Genomic DNA, 8,945 nt, shown 5'->3' with positions numbered 1-8,945 from the left:
CAAACACAAACCTTCAGCAGTTGTGGGATTTTGTTGGATCAGTGTTTTATCTGTTGCCATCTGTTGTCATGAAATTATCATGTTCAATTGGCATTTATGAGGTCATGGAATGTTTAAGAAGGTTTTCCAAGAATACCTCACATGCTTGATCATGAATGACAATGAGGCAAGTTTTCCTGCCAGCTCCACAGAAACAATAATTACTCTGCGCTCTGGAGACTGTGCACACACACTCACCAGTGTCACATTTTATTTTCTTTTTCTTTTCTTTCTTAATTAAATTAATTTGTATTCCTTTTTAATCAGAGATTTTAGACCTCTAGACTTTAGACAATTTATACAGTATCAAAAACGCCGAGCCTCCTTATTACTATACATGATTACTATATTACATTAATATTTATATGCCAAATTATTTAACTGATTTGTTCATAGTAATATTAAAGATCACCCAAAATAAAATAAATACTGGAGTAATGACATCACGGCAATCAATTACATTGTAAACAAAATAAATATATAAATGAAACATTTAAATTATGTAATATTTATAATCATTTATTCTGTAATTAGAAAATGTATTTAATAACAATTTTATTTAAATAATATATTTAATAATATGTGGATGGATGGATGGATGGATGGATAGATATTTATTGCCATTCATTTTCTGCTAGTTTTTAATAAAACAAGACAATACTTGTTTCATACTATATTACAGTTATAAAACAAACAAGGAATGGGCAAAATAATCTTAATCACACTGATAATAGTCCAACATGTGAAATCCAACTCCACATTTTAATGCAGCCTTAATTAAGTAGATTCTGAATCCATGTGATGAGTCCTTGTCTGGTGTGCAGAGATGTTGTCTCTATCTGCTCCTTTCCTTCCTTTCTTTTTCTCTTTCCTTCTCCTGCCTGAGCAGCTGATCAGTTTTCAGTATTATTTCCAGCTCCCTCTTCAGGCTGTAAAACACCATTTGGCTGCTAATGAGAGGCATAATCAGGTTGTCCTCTTAAATTGTCCACTTTCTTGTTGAGTTTCCCCAGTTCATCTGCAAACGCAGCACAGTGCTCCTATCACTGAAGGGTTTCTGGGTGTCTCATGGGATATCCCAGCCTTGCCCTGACCTCCTGTAACCTCTCCCTCATTCTGGCAATGGTTTCCCTGATCTCTTTCCATGCCTTGATCCATTCAGGCTGGTAACCATTGTCAATGAGGATTCTGTTGAGGCTGTGCATCACGGGGTCCATATAATGAGGTCCTCAACAAACCTCTCCACTGCCTGAGTGATTTTGATCTGCTTGCTGCATAAACATGCATCTAGGGTCACCATGGCTCCTTCATCTGCTGCTGCCTTCTCCATCTCCTTCGGTCGATACTCCAGAAAACAGAGTTGTGTCTGCCGTGGGAGCACCGGAATCTGGGTGGTAGATCTTGGCCATGCGTAGGTAAGCTTCCTTATCCTCTGCGGGGTCGCTGGCTCCATCATCAGGCAGCTGCAGTATACAGTAACTCTCTCTCAAGCAAATATCTCCACGGAGAACTGAGAGCTCACAGGCTGAAGGAACAGCAGCACAGAGGCAGAGAGATATCTGTGGAGGTCCCCGTTGTGCAACCGTAACAACATCCAGCGGCTCATTGTGCCTAAATATGCAAAAAAAAATACATAAGGAAATTACAAAATAAAGCTAAACTGAGTTGAATTACAATTACATTTGAGTAACTCTTTACTTCTTTAGAAATAAATTATCAAACCAAACACCAGAAAGTGTCAAAATACTATAGATATTTAGAATTTTTTTAAGCTTTAGAAATTTAAGCTTTTCAAAATTATTTTTGTGAAATATTTTACATGTAAAGTATTAAAGTGCTAATTTTACTAGTACTTTCAAGAAAGATGTAAAATTGTAAAATTAAAATACAACTGTAAAATTTGCAGTCTTGTCTTTGCAGTTTCAAAAGTTAAACCATTGCGCTTTTATTTTGGCGGAAAAACTGCCAAGGGCTCATTTGTATTTCCATTTTGACTTCTTAGATCATATTCGTTTCTTGCTACGTCAGATGTTACAAATATTTATCAGTTAATATCTCGTGGGCAGTAATGTCTCTAAATGGTTATATTAGACATGTTTGATGATGATTTATCCACAAAATACTCCAGTGTGTTAAGTGTGTAGTAGCATAAAAGCTAATGTTCAAAACTAGCCTGCATATAAAACATGAACACTTTCGATAATGCGGAATAAATACAACACGAACAATATATAGTAAGGGCATTCCTCACTGAATTAGCTCGGATTTCTCCACTGCAGAGTGAGCTATGCAAGCATGTCTTTGTGTTACGAATAACACAGTTTTGAATATGTGTACTGGGGTTTGTTGTTACATATTAAGGGAGAACAGAATGCGGGGAAATTTGGGGGAAATGTGGTCACCGTTTTCAGTGCAAAGCGCGTTGTAGAATTTGTCCTTTAGGTGGCGACAAATCTTAACAGCCACAATGCAGGAACATTCATAGCTTTGGCTTCTTTCACCAAGATTCAGTTTGAAAATTCACTGTTACATCCACTGTGCAATATATAGCTGCTGCTATTCTCTTTGCACAGTAAGGTAAAAGTCTGCCTGTTCTGTGAGACAAGACAAGTTCAGCAAACCATTCAGGTCGGTGTGTGTGTGTGTGTGTGTGTGTGTGTGTGTTTTCAGGAGAGTTTTCGCCACCTAATTGCATAAGTGATATTTATTATGTTAATGAAATTTTATTGCAATTAATTAGTCAGACCCAAAAGACGCTCTCTTTCTCTGCATCATGGACAAGGTTAATGTGTGTTAATGGATGGCCTGAAAGTGATTGCAAGTCTTTTTCCATTTTGCGGTCACATGACCTTTCCTAGATTTTACTGTTTTAGAACCCAACCAACCAACTCTAGAATTATTTATTTATTTGTATGCTTTTATTTATTTTTTTAACCGTTATTTTCAGAATTAATTGCTTATTCCCAGGCTTTTGTATTTGTTTATTTATTTTTTAATCCAGGTTTCAAATTGATCTTACATTTTTGGACTCCAATGTGCATCCCCAATTTCAGACCTCAAGGCTGGATATAATGATATATAATATCATTAAAATGGCCTCTATTTGATGTTGTTTCTGATATTAGTTTATATTAATTGGATATATTCAGACTGGCATAAAGGTATAATTTAGAAAGAAGTGGGATCCAAATGCATGTTTGTATAGTCCACTGGATTAAAATGAAACCGGTGTTTACATTTAAATTTCTCAATGAATGTGATCTGCCATGTGAGTAAGCAACTGGTGAACTCATTTGCCCAGAGGACCATCCAAGTAAGCAACAAAACTGTCAGCTATATCCTTTACGAAATGAACAGATTTTTCAATACACTACAATATATGCATTGACCATGTATGGCTATATATTTATACACACACACACACACACACACACACACACACACACATATATATATAGCAATAAAAACAAAACTGTAATACATTTGTACTTTTAATAGCTTTATTTAAACACTAATGTAATTCATTTTCCTTTAATGAGTCAACATATGAGTTTGAATAAAGCTGAACACATTCATAAACTTTTATCTTCATTATTGGCATAGTTGGATGTCTTGCTAGCAAGTCATGGAACATAATATAAATTTGAGTGTGATTTATAATATATATATATATATATATATATATATATATATATATATATATATATATATATATATATATATATATGTGTGTGTGTGTGTGTGTGTGTGTGTGTGTTTATATATACATATATATATATATTATGAAGTGCTTTGATTAATATTAAATTACATAAATATAATGTCTCATATTTGTCAATATATATAAAAGCTACAATTCCCCAAGTAAGAATCAAAGTATTTTAATATATTAACACAAAATATTAATCTGTATATTTTCATGTACATTAAATCATTAAATATATTGACTGTTAAAATGTAATTTATTATATTTTCTTAATGTAAGGGTAACATTGTTTTAACTGTTGTACTGTAACATGTAGAAGTAAATGTTTTATTGGTAAAACTGTGCAGCTGATTTTCATTGCTCTGTGTATATGCTAATAGATTTTTGGCTTATTTTTGAAGGTGCTCACACCAACTCTGTTCCTGATCTTGGTGTCCCTACAGGGCTTGATGGGCTACAAAGAGAGGCGAACACGTCAGTGGCGGTACTACACACAGAGCGGGTCTCATCTACTCTCACCAGTCCGTGAGCCAGAGAAGCTCCACCAGTGACAGATTCAGGGTGACATTGTGCCATCCAAGGTAGTGAATATCTTCAAAGAGCATCTGAAGGCATCCATAAAGACCTGCGGACTAACAAGTTAAGCGTTTTTACAGTGTCCACTTGTTTACTCAAACAGAACAAAATCTTTTTTTTTTATTTTTTTTTTATCTATTTTCGAATCAATTTTTCCTCAAGTTGTCTGATGAATTTTCAAAAATCTCCATTAATCTCACTCTACTGATATGCAACTCTTATGTGATAACAGATTGATTGATTTCCATTACTAGCAACTAGTGCTGTCAATCGATTAAAAAAATTAACTAATTAATCGCACAATTTTTTAAAATTAATCGCGATTAATCGCAATTAAAAGACTGAAACTTTTTGGATATGTTAATGTAAAATGTAAATAATGTAAACTCAAGACAAAGAAACTATTTAAATTCAAAATATGATTGTTTATTTGAATTTTTGTTTAACTTGTAACACAGATTTTCTCATGTAAACAACATACCTGCAATAAACCATCAATATCCTCCAAATTAACTGTTGGCTTGAAAGCCATATTTATTACAGAAATAAAAACACAGGCATGTAAGTACCATTTGAATTTCAAAACAATCAATGCCAATAAAAAACAAAAATGATTTCCATGTTGAATTCTAAGTGGACTGCAAAAAAATTCCAAAGTATAGTCATTGCCAGTGCTTTAAGTGGGCTGGTATGCACTCAGTACCGCCACTTCCAAATATAGCTCTTGAGCGTACCGCCACCTCTCCGTGCGCCCAAAACGTGCATGTAGCGTACCGGTACGCTCATTTGGACATCTGTTTTAATAGAGGTTTTAATCTTTTACCTGCACCGCCGATTTTCAGAGCGCCCTTCACAATGCAAGCTTCCTAATTCATCCCACCCAGAGCAGAAACTACATTACCCATTCACCCTTAAGTTATACAAGTGAATAGCGCATGTGTCGCTTTTCCCACTGTTAAGTGTCAACAACTCAACGTGGCCGGAGAAGGTGTGTGAAACTCGTTGTGAGTTATACTAAAGCAAAATCTTGAGTATTTATTGTCTGATAGACATTAAAAACTGTCTGCGGAGGTTGAGTCGTCCTGCAGCCCCCGCTGGCTGTTCATTGGCTGCAGCATCTTTTTTCTAAGTTCTAAAAAAATACCGTAGACGGCAAGGCACAAATTTAGATATTCATTTATCTAATTAATCTATAGCCTATGCACAAAGACAATATGATCTTTGATGAAGAGAGAGAGCGCAAGTTGCTGCAGCTGAGGAGGACAGTGATGCACGCGTACAGGAGTGATTGACAGTTCGCGGCACCGTGTACAAAAAATACTCCGCTACACAATTATTTCTTTATTTTCGTTTAAGCTTATTAACGTTAGCGTTACAGAAAGGTCTGATTTACGCACTGTTACAGTCATACAGTCATAATGTTTCTTGTGGCAGACTGAAGAGTAATCCGGCAGAGTTTTATACTGAAACTTTCCGTCTAAAAGTCCTTCCTTGGTCTTATCCATATTTCTTTGCACGATGAACATACATAGGCCACAACTGGAAATAAAAAAAACTGCAACCGCGTTAATTGCGTTATTTTATTTTAACGCGTTAAATATTTCAAATTAATCGAATGCGTTAACGCGCTAATTTTGACAGCACTACTAGCAACTGTAACTGAATTTGCATGAAAACCACAAACAAAGTATTAAGGGTGTGAGCAGACAGTGGTAAAATACTTGCCGGTGTCTATATAATGATTCATATAGAGTATTGCTTAAATTCACATCGACAATCTAAATCAAAAACATAATTTCAATCTAACCCGGAAGAATTATGTCAAATGAATGAGAAGTATGTTATGTATTTTAATGTAATATATTCTACGTAATATACAAAATTACTTAATAATTATATATTTACGTTAATTAGTGACACTGGCCACATTAACTGCAATGTTGAATTAAACTAAACTAATATATAATTGAATAATCTGAAAGAAAATCAGTAAATCAGTAAAAGCTTGTTTGCAGCTATAAAAGGGGATTCCATGACAGAGGATGCGTATTACAGCTGGTGCAAAAGCTACATAAGTGTGTTAGCCAGCATTATCTCCGGCATTACTTTGTACGGTCCCACAACCTCCTGAAATATAGCAATACTAATGAGCTTGATGACGTGGCAAAGAAGATCAATGATTTCACATTTCTTGGACTTTTGGACAACCCAGGAAAATTCTTTCATTAGAAACTTGTGGGTTATATGGCATAGATCCATGTTAGCTGTGCTCTGTACTGACTGCATCATATTGATGAGATGATCATGGAAATAGGCTGTGGTTGGCTAAAGTAAGTATGAAATAATTTCTTTATGTCTGTCTCATCCTGAAATGTTCACCAGAATTACAAGGTCAGTTGTTATATATATATATATATATATATCTCAAATGATCAATTCTTTCTTTTTTTCTTTTTTTTGGACAATCATGGTCTGCTCAAATAAGACATTTGAGTACTTTAAATGCTGATCTCTAATAACATACTACAGGAACCCTTAATTATATTGTATTCCAGCAGAGGGCACTGTGATTACAGCAACACGTGTTAAAAATATCCATAATAAACATGACGATGTAATAGCACAAGTCAGTAATAAAGAACTATTATTTTCATTTTCAGCTAATTATATGTTTTGTTAAAAAAAAAGGAAAAAAAAAAGAAGCTATATTCACCTAGTAAGATGTCATAATAGTTCTGAAAGTTCTGTAAGTGATCTTGGCTCACATTTAACAAAAACCCACCAATTCACTATGTCAACAAATTAAAATATTGTGACATGCCAATCAGCTTATTAACTCAAAACACCTGAAAAGTTTACCGGAGCTTTCAAAATGGTCTCTCAGTTTGGTTCACTGGGCTCCACAATCGGGAAGACTGCTGATCTGACTGTTGTCCACAAGACAATCATTGACACCCTTCACAAGGAGGGTAAGACACAAACATTCATTTCCAAAGAAGCCAGCTGTTCACAGAGTGCTGTATCCAAGCATGTTAACAAAGTTGAGTGGAAAAGAAAAAGTGTGACAACCAACTAAGGGAACCGCAGTCTTATGAGGATTGTCAAGTAAAATCGATTTAAAAATTTGTGTGAACTTCACAAGGAATGGACTGAAGCTGGGGTCAAGTCATACAGACGTGTCAAAGAATTTGGCTACAGTCATATTCCTCTTGTTAAGCCAATCCTTAACCACATACAACGTAAGAGGAATCTTACCTGGGCTGAGGAGAAGAACTGGACTGTTGCCCAGTACTCCAAAGTCCTCTTTTCAGATGAGAGCAAGTTTTGTATTTCATTTGGAAACCAAGGTCCTAGAGTCTGGAGGAAGGGTAGGGAAGCTCATAGCTCAAGTTGCTTGAAGTCAAGTGTTAAGTTTCCGCAGTCTGTGATGATTTGGGGTGCAATGCCATCTGCTGGTGTCGGTCCATTGTGTTTTTTGAAAACCAAAGTCACTGCACCCATTTACCAAGAAATTTAAGACCACTTCATGCTTCCTTCTGCTGACCAGTTTTTTGAAGACGCAGATTTCATTTTCCAGCAGGATTTGGCTCCTGCACACACTGCCAAGAGCACCAAAAGTTTGTTAAATGACCATGGTGTTGGTGTGCTTGACTGGCCAGCAAAATCACCAGACCTGAACCCTATAAAGAATCTACATGTATGGGGTAGGCTATTGACAAAATTAGAAACAAGAGACCAAAAAATGCAGATGAGCTGAAAGCCACGGTCAAAGAAACCTGGGCTTCCATACCACCTCAGCAGTGCCACAAACTGAACACCTCCATGACACGCTGAATTGAGGCAGTAATTAAAGCAAAAGGAGCCCCTACCAAGTTTAAAGTGCGTGTACAGTAAATTAATATATTTCCAGAAGGCCAACAATTCACTAAATGTTTTATTTTTTTTATTTGTTTTACGAAGCATTCTAATTTGTTGAGATTGGTAGGTTTTTATTAAATGTGAGCCAAAATCATCACAATTAAAAGCACCAAATACTTCAGCTACTTCAGTCTGTGTGCGTTGAATTTATTTAATACAGGAGTCTCACAAATTGAGTTGAAATACTGAAATAAATAAATTTTCATTCTAACATTCAAATTTATTGAGAAACACCTGTACTTAAAGTAATAAAACATACTTAATAGTTGCTGATTCTGAAGCACCAGATTGTCATAGCGAAGTCAGAATTACCTTATCTCCAAGGTTCACGAAACGGTCGTATATAAAATGCATCGCTGTTCTGTTGTAAGTAATCTTAAAGCAGTGGTCTCAAACTCAATTCCTGGAGGGCCACAGCTCTGCAGAGTTTAGCTTCAACCAGCTCCAAATAACACCTGTTTGGAAGTTTCTAGAAATCCTTAACAGTTTGATTAGCTGGATCAGGTGTGTTTGATTAGGGTTGGAGCTAAACTGTGCAGACCTGTGGCCCTCCAGGAATTGAGATTGAGACCAGTGTCTTAAAGATTCCTAAATGCATCTACTTTCAGAATACCAAATAAAGCGCTTTTGCTTTTGCATAGATATACACACAGCATCTCCCCGACATGGCTGCTTCAACACTTAACTGCTTAAACCATGGCTTCTT

At 35.7% G+C, this 8,945-nt stretch overlaps 1 pseudogene; it reads right to left on the bottom strand.

Annotated features, from left to right (window-relative positions):
• Positions 1–633: 633 nt before the first annotated feature.
• LOC113053731 (dnaJ homolog subfamily C member 28-like) lies at positions 634–8,588 on the bottom strand (annotated as a pseudogene).
• Between the last annotated feature and the right edge of the window lie 357 nt (positions 8,589–8,945).

This window comes from Carassius auratus, chromosome 34 (assembly GCF_003368295.1).
Source record: "Carassius auratus strain Wakin chromosome 34, ASM336829v1, whole genome shotgun sequence".
Taxonomy (NCBI): Eukaryota; Metazoa; Chordata; class Actinopteri; order Cypriniformes; family Cyprinidae; genus Carassius; species Carassius auratus.
Note: the sequence above shows the minus strand (reverse complement) of the source record. Positions and strands in the feature narration are given on the sequence as shown.